Source organism: Zalophus californianus, chromosome 1 (assembly GCF_009762305.2).
Source record: "Zalophus californianus isolate mZalCal1 chromosome 1, mZalCal1.pri.v2, whole genome shotgun sequence".
NCBI lineage: Eukaryota > Metazoa > Chordata > Mammalia > Carnivora > Otariidae > Zalophus > Zalophus californianus.
In genome coordinates, this window is record NC_045595.1 from 91,873,574 (window position 1) to 91,894,973 (window position 21,400).

Here is a 21,400-nt window from a genome sequence, read left to right on the forward strand (position 1 = left end):
AGGTCACACTCAGATGGCCACTTGGCATCATCCAGAGACCAGGGACAGCTGGAGAATGAATTTGCATCAGCTCCTGAACCTCCAGCCCACACTGCAATCTCCCATTGCTCTTAAGGACTACAAATGGTGTCAAAAGGCTAAAGACCTCAAAGAGGCAGGCAACATCAGAAACAGTCACTGACACTAAGCTTGAGATGGAGCCAGAAAAATAAATCATTATCATTTAAGCCCTGCACATTTTTATACATACTGTCTTTGCAATATTTCCATAGAATGAGCAAATAAATCACCCTGCTCTTGACATTTTTAATAACTTTAAGAATGCGGTTAGGGTAATACTTAACTTTATTGACATATTGTATGGTTCATCCATCTCATCAAACCTCAATGAAACTTCAATGAATATTAACTGAGGACCCATAATGTACTAGTCACTGCCTGGAGAATCCCCCAAGCGGTCCCTGTCCCCCTCCAGGAGCTCTAACTCATCGGCTTGACTCCTGTCTGTGGGAATCAATAGCCCACGGGGCAAGACAAGATGGAGTCTCGTCCAGATTCTAGCTGGAGGATCCAGCTCCCTGGGTTTGGACTCTGGGTGCTTGAGAGTGTTCTCTGGGTCAGGAGTCTCCCTGGTTCTTTAGAGGCAGACCTGATGAATGGAAAGAAGAGAGGACAGAATGCCACTGAGTAGCAAAACCCCAAAGACAGTAGATGCAGCCCCAGTACTTCATTCTGGGACATGATCATGCCTGGTCCCTGATTTCCTGGAACACGACAAAGAGGCCCAGAGTAGGACCTTAAACTCACCAGAGTCACACAGCTCTTTTCATAGCAGAGCTAGAAGTAAAAACCAAGTGTCTTAATTTTTAAGCCAACACCCTTTTCTGTGGTAAATGATAACGGTGGCATATTTTACAGAGGGGTAGGGGAGTTTTAAAAAAGGAGGTCAAATAATTCAAGGAATAATGATGATAATATTTGACCCAGTTCTCAAACACTACCTCTAGGAGACACTCTTTAGCATCCTGGGATTCTCAAACGCACAAGTTTTTTCTCTAACCCCAGGACTTTTTTGAGATGTTGCCTTCACAAAAATACTGTGACCTTCAAACTTCTCTTACCCATTCTCATTCATTCTTCAGATCTCAATTTGGATCTCAATTTGGACATCACTCCAAGAAGCTTTTCCTGATCTCTCAAATCTACTATCTGTTTGCAAGCCCCGCAGCCCCCATCCCACATTCTCCATCACAGCCCCTGTCCCAGCTCCCTGTAATTGTCTTTTACTTGAATGCCTTCTCCAGCTTCTGTGAACCTCTGGAGGGCAGGGACTATATCTGTCTCTCTCCTTCAAAATTGTCTCCATAGACCCTAAAGTTAATAACTCTAAGAATGCGATTAAGGTAATACTCAACTTTATTGATATAGTGAATGGTTCATCCATCTCATCAAAACTCAATTAAATCTCAGTGACCATTAAACCAGGGCCCAAAATGTCCCAGGCAGTGGTGCCTGGCATAGAGTAGATGCTCAATAAATATTTTAGAATGTATAAATGAAGAGTGGACCATAGAGCCTCATCAGGGGGAAAATGTCATTAGCCATTCCTGTCACAGAGGGATCCAATTTCTCCCTCCTCCTGAACACAACCTTGGCTGCTAATCTGAGCATTCCAGAGTGAGACTTAAACTGCCTGAGAAAACATATTATAGGCTATGTAAAGATAAGAGAAAGGTACACACATTTAAATATGGCCCTTCTTATTTATGGGTGCAAACTTTACACTCAGAAGACATATCTTCTTTATAGCAAAAGCCAAGGAAACAAATATTAGACAGAGAAAGAATTTTGCAGCAAACATTGCAGAAATGCTTTAATATCTCTGCTACATAAAGAATTCATACAAATTGATTTTTTAAAATTCAAGACCTCAATAGATAAGTAGACAAAGAACATGAACAGAAAAATGCATATAAGGGGAGGCTTAACTGGTAAGTAAAAATACAGAAACATACCCATCCTCGTCAATTAAGACAGTTGGGAGGTATAGGACCCAAGTGCAGGATGAGAAAAGGTCAGTCGCCCCCCTGGCCCAACCTCCATCACTCACCGCAGGACTTAACTTGCTGCGTCTGCTGTGTTTCGATGTGCCAGGTAAGGCCGGTTTGAGTAAGAACCCTCAGGTCCCTAGGAGGCTAGAAGAGATGCAGGGGGCAACACAGTGAGCAAGGCCAAGAGGTGAATGCTGAGCTGGCAGCCAATGGGGCGGAGGGAGGCCATGCAATGGTAAGAAGAGGGGTAGAATGGCTTACAGGCAGCTTTGCTTGTTAGAGGATGCAGTGCCAAAGGTGGCTAGCACAGTGTCTAACACATGGTAAACGCTAGAAAACTGTGAAGCTGGAAATACAGGCTTGCAAACGGAGAAGAAAGAATCAAAAGGGAAATAAATGAATGTTTGGAAACAAGGTGATCTATTTAAATAGGACACAATCCCAGGGGCTTTATGATTTGCTGTCAGCTTCTGGTTTGGCTTCTTCTACAACCAGCTGCCATGCAGGGTTCCCTCAGGTGCACCCACCAGAAGGGAAATGAGACCCATTAATGCTTCATGCCAGCATGGCTCACAGGTGCCTGGGAAGTTCAGAAATGTTTCTGAAAAACAAAACAATAACAAAAATATGATTTAACCTATTAAACTTTCAGAAACTAAAAATAAAAATACATTATGCAGTACACCTTAAACTTATACAGTGATGTATGTCAATTCTATCTTAATAAAACTGGAAAAAATAAAAATAATATCCAGTGTCAAGCTTGGTACCGTAGAAATATAAGTATGGCATTTTTGGAAAGCAGTCCAGCAATATTTATCAAGGACGATGTATCAATTAGTCATCGTGGCCAATAACGTTGTGTAACAAATGACCCCAAAAATCTCAGAAATGAAGATCCCCAGGGGTCCAAGGTGGCAAGTGTATTATAGCCTAAGGCATCCCATGACTGTCAGGAGGAGGGAGGACTGAGCTCCCAAAACAGTTCCTCATCTTGTTGATTGTTGAACCCTGCCTGCTTGCAAAAATCACCGAGGTCCTAAGGTCCAATAATTCATTTTGTGGAGGGTCACATATGGGTCTGTCTACCCAGGCAAAGGAGATAATGCAGTGGAGTGGGATCTAGAGCAAGCAAGAAGGGGAGGCAATCCACTTGATGGGCTCCTTTCCCTAGCTCAAAAGTCAATGCAGAGACGTCGACTGACTTCTCGAAATTGCACATTAAAACCTTGTTGAAAGGAAGCTTATGGGGTGATAGAAATGTCTGATATCTTGAACAGGGTCAAACAGCTTTGTACATCCATCAAAACTCATTTAAATGATCACTTAAAATGTGTGCATTTTACGTATGTGAGTTATTCCCCAACAAAGTTGATATAAAAATAAAACCTGTTGAGAATCATCTTACTATAATATTTAAATTTTTTTAAAGATTTATTTATTTATTTATTTGAGAGAGAGAGAGAATGAGAGAGAGAGAAAGCACATGAGATGGGGGGAGGTCAGGGGGAGAAGCAGACTCCCTGCCGAGCAGGGAGCCAGATGCAGGACTCGATCCAGGGACTCCAGGATCATGACCTGAGCCGAAGGCAGTCGCTTAACCAACTGAGCCACCCAGGTGCCCCATAATATTTAAATTTGTATAGAAAACTGACTTTATCTGGAAACAGACTGATAAAATTAAGCTGAATAAAAAACTATTTATAGTTCTTTCACTTCTGGCCAAGATGGGATAACAGGGGCTGGGTGTCACCTCCCGTCTGAAATAAACAATATTTTTAAAGACAAAAAAAAAAAATGAAAGAAGAGTTTTCAAGACATTGGATGTCAGATAGTGATGCCTGAGGAATGGGAAGCAAATGTTATGATTGCCCCAGCTTATTGCCTTAAAAAGGTTTCCAGACCAAGGAGAAAGAAGGGGGAAACCAGGCAGAGCCCAGTGAACTTCTTGAGTTTAGAGCTTCCAGAGCTGAGAGCCTGGGGACCTCAGTGACATTTATAGAATACTCTCCATTCAAGGACAGCAGAATACACATTCTTTTCAAGTGTACATGAAACATATACATAAAACAATTCTGAAATTATGTCTGGCACATAAGATAGTCTCAAATTTAAATGAATTGAATTCATACAGTGTATATTTTCTGGCCAAAATGGAATTAAATTATAAATCACCAGCAGAACTCTAAAAATTTATCAAATATTTAAAAAATAAAAAACATACTTCCAAATAACCCATGGGTCAAAGAAGAAATCAAAACGGTGATTAGAAAGTATTTGAAAATGGAGGGGCGCCTGGGTGGTTCAGTTGGTTAAGCGACTGCCTTCAGCTCAGGTCATGATCCTGGAGCCCCGGGATCGAGTCCCGCATCGGACTCCCTGCTTGGCAGGGAGTCTGCTTCTCCCTCTGACCCTCCCCCCTTCTCATGCTCTCTCTCTCTCATTCTCTCTCTCAAATAAATAAAATCTTAATAAAAAAAAAATAAAGTATTTGAAACCGGAAATATGTGAAAACACAGCATAGCAAAATTTGTGGGATGCTGCTAAAGTTGGACATAGGGGGAAATTTATAGTACCAAATGCCTATATTAGAAAAAAAGAAATGTCTCAACTCTGTGACCTCAGCCTCCACCCTAGGAAGCTACAAAAATATAAAGACATAAAACCCAATGTAAGCAGAAGAAAGAAATAATAATGATCAGAGTAAATATAAATGGAAAAAGAAACCAAACACAACATAGAAAAAAATCAATGAAACTGAAAGCTGGTTTTTTGAGAAGACCTATAAACCTCTAGCCAGAGTACTCAATAGAGAGGGAGAATATACAAATTAGCAATAACAGGAATGAGAGAGGTAAAAATTAGTATGCATTCTAGAGATATTAAAAAGATCATAGGGAATATTATGAACACCTTTATAACAATAAATTTGACAACTGAAATAAAGTGGACAAATTCCTTGCATGACAGAAATTGCCAAAATTCACTCAGGAAAAAATAACCTGAATAGTCCCATATATTATTAAAGAATTTAATTTGTAGTTAAAAACTTTCTCAGAGGGGCACGGGGGTAGCTCAGGTCATGATCCCAGGGTCCTGGGACTGAGTCTCACATCGGGCTCCCTGCCCAGTGGGAGTCTGCTTCTCCCTCTGCCTGCCCCTCTCCCTGCTTGTGCTCTCACTTGCTCTCTCCCTCTTGCTCTATTTTTCAAGTAAATAAATAAATAAATAATCCTTAAAAAAAAAAAAAAAAAACTTACCCAGAATAAAAAACTCCAAGTCCAGATGGCTTCCCTGATGAATTCTACCAAACATTTGAGGAAGAAATAGTATCAATTCTACACAAATCCTTGAAGAAATTGAAAAGGGACAAAAACTTCCCCACTCATTCCATGAGGCCAGCACTACCCTGATACTAAAAGTAAACAAAGATATTACAATAAAACTCCAGACTAATAGACCTCATGAATATACATGCAAACATCTTAACAAAATTTTAGCAGATCAAATCCAACAACACACAAAAAGGATAATATGTCATTACTAAGTAGAGTCGATCCCAGGAAGACAAGGCTAGTTTAACATTAAAAAAAAAATCAATGTAATTCACCATATTAACAAACCAAAAAGAAAAGCTGTATTATTGGGGCCCCTGGGTGGCTAAGTCGGTTAAGCATCTGCCTTCGGCTCGGGTCATGATCCCAGAGTCCTGGGATCGAGCCCCACGCTGGGTTCCCTGCTCAGCAGGGAGCCTGCTTCTCCCTCTACTTCTGGGAATGTAAATTGATGTATCTATCATAGAATACATTACCTTTGCTCTCCTGCTCTCTCTCTGTTAAATAAATAAATAAAATATTTAAAAAAAAAGAAAAACTGTATTACCAATTTCATTTGGTGCAGAGAAAGCATTTGGCAAAATCAACACAACCATTCCTGATAAAAACTTTCAGCAAACCAGGAATAAAAAAAGAACCTCCTCAATGTGATTAAGGGCAGATCTGGAAAATCTACAGCTAATATCATATGTAAATGTGAAAGCCTGAGTATTTTTTGTCTAATATTGAGAAGAAGAAAAAGATACCAGTCTTGCCATTTCTATTTAACATTTTACTATAGGTTCTAGCCAGGTCCATAAGGCAAGAAGAAATTAGTCATTCAGATGGGAAAAGAAAAATTAAGAGTGTATTTATTCATAGATAACATGATCATCTATGTAGAAAAATTCAATGAAATCTACAAAAATGCTATTAGAACTAATGAGTGAGTTTAGAAAGGTTTCAGGATATAAAATCAATATACAAAAATCAATTGTGTTTCTATAAACTAGCAACAAACAATTGGAAGTTGAAATTAAAAAATCAATGTCATTTAGAATAGCATAAAAAAATTAACTACTTATGGATAAATCTCACAAAAGATGTGTAAGACCTATACTATTAAAACTAAAAAACATTGCTGATAGAAATTAAAGATGACTGAAAGAGAATGATTCTATGTTCATGAATCATAAGATTCTTAAGATGTTAAATATTGTTAAAATGTTAAATCTCCCAAATTAATCTATGGATTCAGTATAATCCCAATCACATCACAGCAGGCTTTTTTGGTAAAAATTGACAAACTGATTATAAAAATTCTTATGGATATTAGTCCATTATCAGATATATGGTTTGTAAATATTTTCTCCCATTCCATTGGTTACCTTTTCATTTCGTTGATTATTTCCTTTGATCTACAGAAGCTTTTTAGTTTGATGTAGTCCCACTTGTTTATTTTTGCTTTTGTGGCTTGTGCTTTTGGTGTCATATCTGAAAAATCATTGCCAAGACCAATGTTAAGGAGCTTTTCCCCTACTTTTCCTCCCCCAGGGGTTTAATGGTTTCAGATCTTACATTTAAGTCTTCAATCCATTTCAAGACAATTTTTGTGTGTGGTGTAAGATCAGAACCTAATTTTTATTCTTTTACACATGGATATCCAGTTTTCCCAACCCCACTTATTAAAGAGATTGTAGTTCAACCCCCCCTTGTGTGTTCTTGGTGCCCTTGTCAAAGATTAGTTGACTGTATATGCATGGATTTATTTCTGAGCTCTTGATTCTATTAGTCTGTGTCCGTTTTGATACCAGTACTATACTGCTTTGATTACTACAGCTTTGTAATAGAGTTTGAAATCAGGAAGTATGATGCCTCTAGCTTTGTTCTTCTTTCTCAAGATTCCTTTGGCTTTTAGGAGTTTTCATGGTTCCACATGAATTTTAGGGCTATTTTTTTCTATATCTTAGAAAGATAGTAAAGGAAAAAAAAGATTAAAAAATGGACAAAGGATCAGAATAGACATTTTTCTAAAGAAGATATACAAATAGGGGTGCCTAGGTGGCTCAGTCGGTTAAGCATCTGCCTTTGGCTCAGGTCATGATCCTGGAGTCCTGGGATTGAGCCCCGCATCCAGCTCCCTGCGCAGCGGGAGTCTGCTTCTCCCTCTCCCTCTGCTGTTTCCCCCACTTGTTTTCTCTCTCTCTCTCACTCACTCTCTCTCTCAAATAAATAATTTAAAAAAAGAAGATATACAAATAGCCAGCAGGTATATGAAAATATACTCAACATCAGGGAAATTCAAATCAAAACCACAATGAAATGTCACTTCACATCTGTTAGGATGGCTGTTATCAAAAAGACAAGTGATAACAAGTGTTAGCAAGGGTGTGAAAAAAAGGTAACCCTGTACACTGTTGGTGGGAATGTAAATTGATGTATCTATCATAGAATACAGAACTACCATATGATACAGCAATTCTACTTCTGGATACATATCCAAAGGAAATGAAATCAATATTTCAAGGATATAATCATATCTGCATTCCCATGTTTATTGCAACATTATTCACAATAGCCAAGATATGGAAACAACTTAGGTGTCGGTCAGAAAATGAATGGATAAAGAAAATGTAAAATAAAATATATTATTACATATGTGGAATATCATTCAGCTATAAAAAAGAAGGACATCCAGGGCACCTGGGTAGCTCAGTCATTTAAGTGTCTGCCTTCAGCTCAGGTCATGATCTTGGGGTCCTGGGATGGAGCCCCACATCCAGCTCCCTGCTCAGCGGGGAGTCTGCTTCTCTCTCTCCCTCTGCCCCTCCCCCCACTTATATATTCACTTTCCCTCTCTCAAATAAATAAATAAAATCCTAAAAAAAAGAAGAAGAAGGAAATTCTGCCATTTGCAACAATATGGATGAACCTAGTGGACATTATGCTACATGAAATAAGCCTGACACAGGAAGACAAATACTGCGTGATCTCACATATATGTGGAAACTAAAAGTCAAATTCACAGAACAGTGGTTGTCAGGCACTGGGGGGCACAGGAGAGATGGAGATGTTGGTCAAAGGATACAAACTTTCATTAATAAGATCAATAAGTTCTCAGGATCTAATGTAGAACATGGAGACTATAGTTAATAACACTGTATTGTATATTTGGATTTTGCTAAGAGAACAGATCTTAAATGTTCTTACCACAAAAAAAGTAATTATGTGAAGTGATGAATGCAATAATTAATTTGATTGTGGTAATCATTTCACAGTGTATATGTACATTAAATCATCACATTGTACACGTTAATTATATATAATTTTTATTTGTCAACTATACTTCAATAAAGCTAGGGGAAAATCATATGGAAATGTACAGAACCAATAATGGCCAAAACAACTTTCAAAAAGAGCAATGCAGGACACTAAAACTATCTCATTTCAAGACTTATAAAGCTACAGTAATCAGGACAATGTGGTATCGGCTTCAAGATAAACAAATATATCAATGGAACATAATAGTCTAAAAACAGACCCACACATATATGAACAACTGATTTTCAACAAAGGTGCAAGAGAAATTCAGTGGAAACAGAATATGCAAAACTGAACTCAAAATAGATCATGGACCTAAATTTAAAACCTAAAACTATAAAATTTTTAGAATAAAACATAGCAGAAAGTCTTTGTGATTCTGAATTAATCAATGATTTTTTAAATATGACATCAAAAGCCTAATAAAAGAAAAATGATAAGTTTTATTTCATCAAAATTAATACTTTTATTCTTCAAAGTATACTGTTAAAAGATATTGTTTAAAAGAATGAAGTCATGAAAGAATTTTCAAAGAGTGGTTAAAAAAGCAAACCAAGTAAGTGCTTCAAAACTAGGTAGAAGAAAAGCAGGGATTGGAGGAAATGGGATAAATGAGGCTCAGGTAGTGAAACCCAACTTCCTCAAGTTCATCTGGAGGCAAGAGATGGCGTAAGAAGTCAGAGGCGTGGGTGGTATCTGATGGCTGTCCAGAGAAAAGGAAGACGATGCACCAAGGAAACCCTGCCTCTGGTTCCCACAACTTAAGGAGACCCCATGGTTGACAGTGACAGAGAAAAGCTACTCGGAGCTTAGTAGATTCTGGAGGCCTTCCTAATCCAGCTTGCCCTAGAGTCCCAGAGCTTCAGGAAAACTCCCAAGAGAAAGAAAGCTTTATAAATCTTCTGGATGACTTAGATCTCCAAATGATTTTCATTACAATCCCTTCTAGGGGGAAAAAACATCTGAGATGGGTCTTCTGAATATGGCCACTTACTATTAGATTACATTCATGTACTCCTATACTGGTATCCTATATTGGTTTTCAAACAGGCATTAGGAAGTAGAAACTGTAAAAGTATAAAATAAAAACAAAAATCAGAGTTATAGTATTTTCTTTCCACATTCCCAATCATCTTGCATACTGAGTGACCACACCTCACTTTGGAGACCACTGAGTTAGATAAAGCACTCTAGTTACATCCAGTAGACAGGAAATAATCAGACCTGATAGATTATGACAATATTAAGAAAAATAGAAATAGCTATGATAACAAAACATTGTAAACAACTGAACTATCCAAGAAAGAGTAACTGGTCAAACTTATATCCACTTGACAAACTATTAAACAATCATTTAAAATGATATCTTCAATAGTATGGAGGTTCCCCCCAAAATGAAAAATGGAAATATCATATGGTCCAGTAATTCGACTACTGGTTATTCACCCAAAGGAAACAAAAATAGTACCTCAAAGAGATATATACACCCCTATGTGTATTGCAGCTTTATGTCAATAGCCAAGATATGGAAGCACCCCACATGTTCATCGATACTAAATGGATAAAGATGTAGTATATATATACAATAGAATATTATTCAGTCGTGAAAAAGAATGAGATCTTGACATTTGTGAAAACATAAATGGACCGAGAGGGTATTTGCTAAGTGAAATAAGTCAGACAGAGAAAGACAAACACTGTATGATTTCACTTACCTGTGGAATCTAAAAAAAACAGCCAAGCAAACAAACAAAAAACAGAAACAGACCCATAAATAGAGAGATATTCTCAACAGAGAACAAATTGTTGGTCACCAAAAGCGAAAGCAGGTGGGAAGATGGGCAAAATGGGCGAAGGGAAGTGTGGGAGATACAGACTTCCAGTTATGGAATGAGTAAGTCATGTGGATGAAATGCATACGGAATATAGTCAATGGTACTATAATAGCATTGTATGGTGACAGATGGTTGCTTCACCTTGGTGAGCACAGCATAACACACAGAGTTGTTGAATCACTATGTTGTACACCTGAAATTAATACACATTTGTATGTCAACTATACTTCAATTAAAAAATAGGGGCACCTGGGTGGCTCAGATGGTTGAGCATCAGCCTTCGGCTCAGGTCATGATCCCAGGGTTCTGGGATCGAGTCCCGCATCGGGCTCCCTGCTCCTTGGGAGCCTGCTTCTCCCTCTGCCTCTCTCTGTCTGTCTCTGTCTCTCATGAATAAATAAATAAAATTTAAAAAAAAATTAAAAAATAAAAACAAAAACAAATAAAAGAATAAGATATGTTTTCAAAGAATGTTCTCTGACATGTAAAAATGTTCATGATGTGCCATTACATGAGAAAAACCAATGCACAATACTCAGGAAGATTCCAGTTTTGTAAAAGGAAAACTTACATATGTATCATGGAAAAGACTGAGAAGAACTGTGTTGAGGTGTAATTAAATTTTGGATGATTTTACATTTTGCTTTATTCTTTCAGCCTTTTCCAAATGCTCTGAAATCAACATTTTCCATTTTATAATCATAAAAGCACAATATTTTTGTAAAGAAAGCAGTATAAAAAGATAACCCCACCAGGCAGTAAAAAGCGGTGACACTGAACACTTCTAGTGAGAGGTTAAGAAGGTAAGAAAGAAATTTAAAAAATCAGAACTCCAAGTGTAATGTATAGGGCCCTGGGTTCTCAGTAATGATGGAAGATGGGGACCCACCAGCACTCAGGATCTTCATTCACTTAGTTACAGGCATCCATCCTGCGAGCTCCAATCATGTCACAGATGGTGAGTGAGGCCATAGCAGTATAAAGATGCTTCAGAAGCAGGGGGCCCCGCCCCAGAGTGCTTCTCAGTCAGTTAACTCGTGTTGCCATGCTGTGCTCTCCGAAACAGAGAGCAGCAAGTCTTCCTCTATACAAATCAGCTTTAGTGTTTTCTTGTGAAACAGGGTGGTTGAGGATGTGCTGGCCACCACAATCTAAAAAGATATGACAAGGAGAAGGAGATTCAGAGAAGGAGAAATAAAATGGGAATATCAGACAGGCTGAAAGGTTAGGATCTTCACTCTGAAGGCCAGAAGGGAAGGGATTGGGATCCACAGAACCAAGAATCTTGAGGATGCACGGGGCAGAGACTTACTCAACCAAATTCCAAAACTCTGTGACTAGGAGATGTCCTGTGAAACGTGACCCAGGTTTAGTTCCAGACATAAAAGGAAGCAATTTCTCTCACAGTGAGTAATAAATGGATTGGAACTTATTGGAATTCATCACCCCCAAGAGGTAATGCTGGCAGAAACCATAAATGCCTTCCAAAAAGCTTTGGACAAATTTATGAATGGCAGAATTGTAAATGACCTCTTTTGCTCCCTCCCTCTTGCTTTTTCTCTCTCAAGCAGACACCATAGAGACTGAGCCAGTGGTTGCCCTAAGAGATGCTGCTCCGATTTTCCCTAATGGCCAGGCAAGGTCAGGGCCCCCACCCTGTGTTTCACGGCACCCTGACCACACTGCATTATCATTCCTTGCCAAGGGGCCTGAGGCCCTGCTAGGTGGTCACAGCGACAGGCAGTACTGAGTAGGTGTTCAATAAGTGTGGGCTGAAACAATGGTTGGACTCCACCTGTCTTTGTTAGAGGAAGCAGCCTGGAAGGTGTGCCATGTGCCACATTTAATCGGGGCCAAATCTTGAGAGCTTTTACACTGGCAGGCATGTTGATTGCTTTCTGGTCCTTGCTCTCCACTACCCCCACCCCCACTCCCATGTGTTCCCAGAGCAGAAAATCTGGTGCAAGGGCAGGAATTGTGGGCAGTTTAGGGTATACTCTCAGAGGAATACCCCCGAATGAAGCCATGCAAGAACATCTCATCTGAGAAGTGGCTCTTGGAAGCTCCTGGGAGACTAATGTCTGGAGACCTCTCGTCCTCCCCCCTCTTCTCATCCCCCAGCCCTGCTCACCGGACAGCTCTATTGTCCACCCCTGTGAGCTGCTGAGCTCTGATTTGCAAGTCAATTCCCTGGGAACCACATCATAAGATACATTATCAGATAACAGATACTCCGTTATGTCAAGGACACAGTCTCCTGCATCTCCTCTAAGCCTTAATAACATGAGTCTTATCCATAAGTGAGCCAAGATTCTTTAGGTTGAGGAGGGATTTTAATTTATTTTTCCACTAATGGTCAGGATCCATGCTAAACCTGTAAACACTGTTTCTATAAAGGCAGTGCAATACTAATTTTTAATGCAAATAAATAACTAGAGTGAGTGATTCAGAGACACAGTTTGTCCCAATGGGGCTTTTGCAAATCTCTTACATTTGGCTTTGGAGAAAAGAGAGAATACTTTATATTCTGCTAAGTTGCAGTGGTCACCTAGGGTCCAGTTTCCTCATTCTTGGGATTTCTCAAGGATATATGGGAGAAAGGAAAGATAAATCAAAAGTAGAGATCATAACACCATACAGCTGTTAAAGTTAGAAAAAAATCTTAGAGATTTTCTACTAAAACTCTTTTGTTTTATAGGTGAGAAATGTGGTCACAAAAAGAATAAGGCCTGCCTGGGGATATACGGCCTATGAATAACTGTGCAGAGTCCAGAAATGGCAAGATTCTGAGAAATGTACAGGAGCGGCTATGGTGGCAGAGCACCCCATTGCTGAGTTTGTGATTATCGTTTATGTGCCAGTAACCCACCAGGTTTGGCACATATGGCACAGATTCTCCTGGTCAGAACTCACTGGACACATTCTATTATACAGATCCCATAAATCTATTTAAACATGTCAGATATTTACTCTGATTTGGGTTTCCAAATACAGTCACTAGAATTGCACAAAACCTGTAGAGGTTAAACAGTAGGTCTTGCCAGGAATCCCAAGAGCCCAGAGCCCAGAATTCTGTCTGGACTGAGATCCAGACCATGGTGAACCCAGGCCTGAAGGTCCTCAAGACAGTGGCTCCTCTGGAAGAAGAAGAAAGACACAGAAAAACTCAAGATCAAGTTGGCACCCATAATTATAAGTCTAGAGGCCACAGGAACTGATGTTTCTGGGAGGCCCCCAGTCAACTGGGAGAAATAAGGGTCACAATCACTCTCAGAGCACAGTCAGTCACCAAAAGTAGCATTTCTCAACAATTATGAAGGCTGAGATGGGGAAAAAGCATGATGAACAATGGGTGTGAGATGGGGGGTGGACCATCACCAGCTAGACTGTGAAGAAGATGGGGCAGGTGATGGCTTCTCCATGGGCTCACGCTCCCACCAACCAACAGGGTCGCCACTGCCCTCTTAATATCAGCTCATCCTTCTAGAACTGGAAGAGTGGTTAGAGAAAACATGCTGACATGATAGGGATCTGCATCTCAAAGACTTCTGTTCTCTAGTGAGTTAGGCGTGAAGTACAGTGGACAAAAGTACTCCCCCTGCAGTCAGGCAATGATTCTATCAAGGAAGACTCAGATGGTACACCAGGCAGGAAGTGAGCAGGCCAGAGAACATCCATGTCCTGGACCAGAGAAGGGGGTTAGCCACATGGTACTTAAGAGGCTATGGACACTTCGTAGGGGAGAACAAATATGAATTTTTTAATTATCTATTTAAAGTAGTTTCTCCACACTATAATTACACATTTTCATTGTATTTAATTTGGGGGTATTTTTATTGATGGTGGTAATGTCCTTCTGATTATAAACTGAGAGAAAAACCACCAATCTTTAAAGGGTTTGAGATCTCTTTGTTCTTGCTGCTTTACAGGAAGCAGCAAGACCTTGAGAGCAGGAGAAAACACTGCAGCAGGACTGAGTGAGCTAGTATATGACCCACTATTTCAGGCAGATACATAAATCTCATCTTCAGAAAAGGAACTGAGAGAGGAAATGAAAGAAAAAAATTATTGAGTCCAACTTCTGTCATATGGGATATAGTCACACTTCCTGGACTATACATCCTTTTCTACTTTTTCTGATGCTTCTATAACTTGAAGAAAAGAGAAGGAAAAAATCCCATAAGCACTGGCGTCTAGCTCTGGAAGGAGACAGACTAGACTGTGGTCAGGTAACCAGCAAACATGTGATCTCCAAGCTTCTGTCAGTGTTTTCGACTGTGAAAGCATGGAGACCCTGAAAGATGGCCCTATGCTTACAGAACACTACCATGGGTGTTTGGATATAGGAAGCTGGGTCAAGAACTTAGTTTGGGTTGGAGATGGGAGCTGAACTGCCTTGTTGACAGGAGAAGGATGGACTGAGTCCAGGCACAGACTTAGCAAGGAGGACTCAGGCACTAGAATCCCAGTGCAGGAGAGCTGGGGCCACACCCTTTAGGGGTCCTCCATATTCCCCCAGTTCTGCATTCCCTGAAGGCCACAGTCCTTTCAATTTGTCTATACATTATACACATACTATACACATACTCCCCATGGCAATCCTGTTTTCCTCCAAGGGTCCCCCTTGCTCTGGACTGTAGCCAGAGTATCCAGGCTACTAATTTCCTGCCCTAGACACCCATTACTCCCTATTCCCCTCCAAACCCACCAGCTGCCCTGGCAGGAAATCTGTGAATTCCTAGGTCCCTGGAATACAGGGCCAGGACTGGAAGAAAAGATGAAGACGACAATGGAGAAAGTTCATAGATACCCAAGGTGCCCAATTCAGCCAGTATCCCTCTTCTTTCTGCACCAGTTATGGGGCTGTGCTTTCCTGCCCACAAGTGTCACCAGCCTTGTGGCTCGCCATCATGCCTCTAATGCTTTATTGTGCTATTGTGCTGAGAAAGATAGCCCTACTGCCCCAGCCTGAGATTCCCTATTCCCTGCCTCTAAGTGATGAAAAAAAATGAAGAAAGACACTTGGCCAGTAAGATTACGCTTTTACTTCTCAGTTGACCTTGTAGCTGCCACGTTCAGAAGAGCAGCAATTTTTCTAAATGGTGGACCTCTGAGCTGTATGTTGAAGAAAAATTTAAAATTAATAAAATGTGATATTTCCTTTTATTTATAATGCTGGTAGTTGATGTGACAAAATCATATTAAGAACACTGTTCCATTTTTAAAATGGTGGCTTAGTAGAGTGTTTTATGGGTGGGGAACCTATTTTCCCAGCAGGCTTGTATTGCCGGTTACTGCAGGGTCTGCTAACAATGTTATATCTGCCTTATCTGCGTTCTTCAACCTGTTATGATATATGAGCTGCTACTACTACTTTCTTTCTCTATATGCTAATCCTCAAAAGCTATTTCTCGGGGTGAGGGGGAGATGCAAATAACTATAAGTTTATGATTTGAGGCAGAAAATGAAAGAGAGGACTCAGAAGGATAAAAGATGGCATCAGGCCAGGGCTTATGGGGGACTGTAACTAATTTTAGAGTATGATGCCTATACTCAATTTTAAGTGACTGCCTATAAGTCCTACCCATTACTCACAAATAATCCTTAACTAAAAGTCTCCTGTGCACATAAAGTGTGTTAGTGATCCTTGAGGTAAATTTAAGGAACTGGGAAGGTCTTAAGATTAAGGCAAAGATGTACCAAAAATTAATGGTGGTTAAAGGAAGCAAGACACAGAGCACAGCTCCATAATTCAGGAAAGCAAGATTTTAAATCAAAATTTAAGTAGAGGAAACACCAGCTTCCAGATAAACTTCAAAAGAAAGAGATATTGGTATAAACCAAAATTAAATTTTAAAAAAGAATTCTCTAAAATTCTAAAGCAAAGTGAAGCAAATGAACCTAAGTTGCTGGCACAACCAAACACAGAAAAACTATTCCAAGATATTTTAAAACACATCAATTAACTTTACATCCTAAATAGGATAAACCCTAAAACAAAATAACTGCAAAAATATTACAAATTGTATGCATCCAGTTATCATATTATCATTTGCTTTGTTGACTTTATTATTCTCAGACTATTTTATGTGTATTGTGGGATAAAATTAATGAATGCTTATGTTAACATTTTTGAGAACTGGGATTATCAGGTATAGGAGAAAGGATTACAGGCATAAAAACAATGAGGTTAAATAAAAACCCCATAATCCTGAATTTGAATTGGAAGTACCAGAATAATGTCATGATGAATTTTATCTTTTGAAAATGTATTTCCCAGCTCTATCTGCTAAAAAGTCTAGAAACAATAACCAACCCAACAGCAATGAGCACTCCTAGTATCTACACTATGGTTTCTAAATATTTCCCCCAAAACAACTCTCCTTGAAGAAATGGCTGGTTCCAGCTCTGGGTTAAGAAACAAGATGAGCCTGAAATCTTATTATACTAAAAAGCAAGGAGGTAATTAAGGGCAACTAGGGTTTTGTCAAAAGGACTCAAGATCCAAATTGAAAAGTCTCACACTCTCCAAAATTGGGACAGTTTGTCCACTGATAAGAATAAATTTCAATGTTTTAATATAATATCAAGTATGTTTGAGTCCATAAGCCCAAATGGTGCTAAAAAAATAACAAGGGCAAAAAGGAAACTCAGTAATAACTGATGGAAAATTAGGAAACCATTATTCTGAAAATGGATACAAGGAAAATATCAAGCAATTATCTTTCCTTTCCTATAAAGATCTGTACTTCAGAGTAACCTAATTGATGATGAGGGAAAGTTTTTCTTTTTAAGAGGTGTTCCACATACCAAGTGAAGAAGAAATGATGGAATTAGGAAATAAATATTTGGTAACTACAAAGGAATTGATGGACCTAGATAATGATTATCAGTGCTGCTCGTATCACAATGAGACACATCTGGACATTGTGGATCTCCTCACGAAAGTACAGAACTCTACCAACTAAGTGATCTTGCCAAAAAAATAAATAAAATAAAACTTGAATCTAATCAAGCCCCTAGATCTAACTAGCAATTTAGATGAACAGAGGAACTCATTACATGACTACATGGGATCCAATTAGTAAAATCCAGACAGTGGAAAACCCTTTAGGACAGACAATTCAGTTTCTTCAACAACTAAATTACAAAGAAAAAGAGAGTGAAAATGAGATGGAAGAGGAACATTTAGGTTAAAAGAGACTTATAATAGATATCAACAACTGCAAAGTGTGGGCCTTATTTGAATCTGAATTGAATCAAACTGTAAAATATAAAAATAATGAGACAATCAAGGAAATGTGAACACTGGTTGAGTATTTGGTGATATTAAGGTATTTTTTCTATAATAATGAATGGTATCGTGGTTATGGTCAGGGATTCTAAAAAAAACCTAACTTTTAAAGATACATACTGAAATATTTGTTGATAAAATGACATGATAGTTGGAATATGCTTCAAAAAATTGGGGAGGGAGGATTGGAGAGGACAAGGTCAGTAAATGGGAATACGGAGGAAACAAAATTGACTATGAACTTACAATTGTTGAAGCTGGGTGACGGATACCTAGGGCTTCTCTCTCTCTTTTTGTATTTTTTGAAATTTCCCCCCAATAAAAATTTTTGAGGAAAGAAAAGAGGATGCTAGTTCCATTGGATATAAGAGAAATACTTGAATCATTAAAAAAGTCATCAGTGGGGTCCCCCCAAAAAGCTGTAGGACTAAAATAAGGGTCTCTCTTAACTTTTATCATCTTCCCCCATGGGTTGTATTGTGACCAGATCTCTTCTCCTTTCTTAGGTACATGTATTCCCTCCTCTAGTATGTTTCCATGCACAGAGCAGTCCTTTCAGTCCTCCAGAGCTGACCAAAGAATCTGAAACCAGTACCAACAAGAGGAGTTGGATTCTGTACCACATAAAGTGGCAAAAAGAGTGGGTCATTAATGGCCTAGGCATCATTAATTAGAACCCCAGGAACCAACTCTGGCCTGAAGCCTTATTTGTTTGGTTAGTGGAGTGTTTAATTTTTTTTTTTTCAATGCCTTTGGTCAAAGAGTGCACCATGAGCCTCTATAAACCTATACACTGACATTTCATGCCTGGCCCTGGGAGCCTGGTAACCCATGACCCATATCCTCAATACTAAGGCAATTCTGGCTCAAAGACTCAGAGATTTTTCCTTATTCTGTAGCATTTGAAAACATCATCCACCACAAAGCCTTTAGATGCTGCTAGTTTGCAGTTTGAGCAAATTCAGTACCCACCCTTTTACCCACTCTCTCTACCTTTAAATCTTAAATCCAAAAGATTTGCAGTAATATGAATTGACTGATGAAAATCTCTTCCTGTAACTCAATAAAACCTTTTGCTTTACTTTTTCTTGTTTTCTAAGCAAAAATACATTTGGATTCTTAAAAATCATTGATTTGATCTGGTGAGAAAAGTCAATTCAAAGTAGCCTCCCTTATTTAGACAAAATAATTGCAGTAGGATGAGTAACTTTGTGTTCATCCTCTTTGACTAACTTTAAGATGAATCTGGAATTAATTCATTGACATCACAATAGGACCATTCTATGAGGAAACCCTGCCTCTGAGGAGAAAGTGATTGACATGCTTTCAAATTGCCTGGGAGGGCTACAGTTTGGAACAGTAAAGCAATGGGGGTGGGGGAACAGATGAGCTAAACCTAGAAGGAGCTTACAAGAGTTCGAAGACTGACTACCAGTTCCTTGCCTTGGCCAAGTCATCACAACTCACTGAGCCTTAGTTTCTCAGCTTTCTCTAGGAAGTAGTATTTTGTTACAGCAGCCCAAGCAGACTAAGACAGAGCTGTAACACATTTCTTGCAAGGATTTGGGCTTCTTGATTGTTCTTGCTCCTAAACTGGATGATTTATAGAAAATGGCAGGCTGCATCCAAAAATGTATATACTATACCTAGAATGTTTGCCCTAACCAATGTATTAGAACTGATAAGATTGTCTCATCTATAGATTTATATGAACGTCTTTGGTGAATAGCCATGGAAGAGGTATCTAGATGACAACATTTATAACATCATTTGAGACGTGGGATTTAATGAGTTTAATTTGGACCAAGAACTATGTTTTTATCTTTACCAAAGTTGGTCAATGTAATATCCAAGTGGCTGAGCATTTTCACTATGGCCTGTGTTCCTAAAATTGCTCATTGACAGTATAAAGGTACACCTGGGTCATCTCAAATTGTAACTCACAGCAGAGTCCAAGTTAATCTTATGTGAAACTTAGTCAATATTAGGCTGCTTCCCAGGACCCAAAAATGGCAAAAGAATAGATGAAAAGGTCTCACCTTGCTATTTTCTGGCCAAACCATACCTGGAACATTGTGTCCAAATTTTATTCCCCACAATTACAAAGGGACTTTAACAAACGATAGCATGTTCCAAGGAAAGTAAAATTTCTAAAATCCATCATGGATGAGGTCTTCTTAGAAGACTGAATTAAAAGCAAAGATTTAGAGAGAGGCAAAACCCGTCCTTATATGTTCCACAGGTTGGCAAAGCACTGGGATTATTTTGAGTTGTCCCAGAGGAAAGAGCTAGAATGAATGGGTGGAGGTTACACACAGAAAAACCTCAAATCACCACAGCAACTTAAAAATGTTTTTTAATCCTTAAATCTGACCCAAAATATGGTAGAGGCTATCTGGAGAGGTAGCGAGTTGTCCAACACCAAAGGTGTGCAAGTAGCACTTAGACACCCATTTTTCCACAGTGCTATCAAAGGAATTTCTGTGTAAGCTGGAGGGTTGTTTAGATGACTGTGAAGGTCACCCAGCTCTAACATTCTTCCTTGCTTCCCTGAAAGCTGCAGGCCCCAAGTGGCAGCATGGCACAGTAGTCAAGAGCATGGTTAGGGAGAGTTTTACACCCGGGTCCCAATCCTAACTCTGCAAATGTGGCCAAGGGTTCTAACAACTCTAAGGTTCAGTTTTCATTTCTAAAATAAGGATAATAGTACCCACGTTCTACTGCTTTGTAAAAATTGAGCTAATTATCTTGAGCTCAGCATATTAATAACTTCTCCAGGAAAGATAAAACAAGTCTTCCTCACCCAGTCTGACAACTTTGGACCTTTTTTTAGGTGTATCCAATGATGAATTAGGTGCTGTGTCTTATTTCATTTTGATTTGTTTTTATAAGAGCTTGAGAACTTAAAGCAGGATACAAACGCTTTCAGTAGAAAATAATCTCCAAGGGGAAATATTGACAATTGTTTGGGCATCAGGAAAAACCCATCTGCATATTTTGAATCAGGAGCTCACTCTGGGTATAGATCATCAGCAGAATTCCCAAGGCCCTGCCACATGGGGTGTGGGGATGTCAGACCTCACGATGGGCACGCAGAATGCAAGAGATGAAAACAACCAGCAGAAGGGCTTTCTTAGAAAAAGAAGGGGAGAAAACTGACCCATGGCAGTTCTCAGACTCAGCTAAGAGAATAGCGCACCCTAACCTTTGCCTAAGATGGCAAAAGTGTGTAGGGAGCATGCAGGGAGGGATCCGTGGATTGTGAAGGGGGTAAAAGGACTTATTCCACAATTAAGCAAGGAAAGAGGGGGCAGGTGAATTTCCAGCTACACCACCATGCTGACCTCAGTCATATTCAGTGTCAGCTTTCTCCCTTGTCCAAGAATGGGAAACCTACAGCTTATTCCTCCTATCCAATCCTTGCTGGTGAATAAGGCAAGCTCGCAGCTCCTAATTGAGACAAAGCAACCCCACAAGGCGTGCGAATAAATGAATATGCAGTCCAACCTACTGACGCATCTCTAAACTTTGATTTCACTTCTCAGGAGCCAAATTGCATTATAAGCAAGTGCTCAAATTTGCAGA

The 21,400-nt window shown here is 39.3% G+C and overlaps 1 long non-coding RNA gene across 2 annotated transcripts; it reads right to left on the reverse strand.

The window, feature by feature from the left end:
• Positions 1-2,196: 2,196 nt before the first annotated feature.
• LOC113918630 lies at positions 2,197-18,185 on the reverse strand. 2 transcript variants are annotated; one of them, XR_003518628.1, is made up of 3 exons: positions 18,062-18,185; positions 11,411-11,672; positions 2,197-2,652 (listed from the first exon to the last, which is right to left on the reverse strand). It is a non-coding gene; the product is annotated as an uncharacterized LOC113918630 (long non-coding RNA). The 2 variants fall into 2 exon arrangements; XR_003518629.1 differs by lacking the exon at positions 2,197-2,652 and adding an exon at positions 6,800-6,859.
• Positions 18,186-21,400: the final 3,215 nt, after the last annotated feature.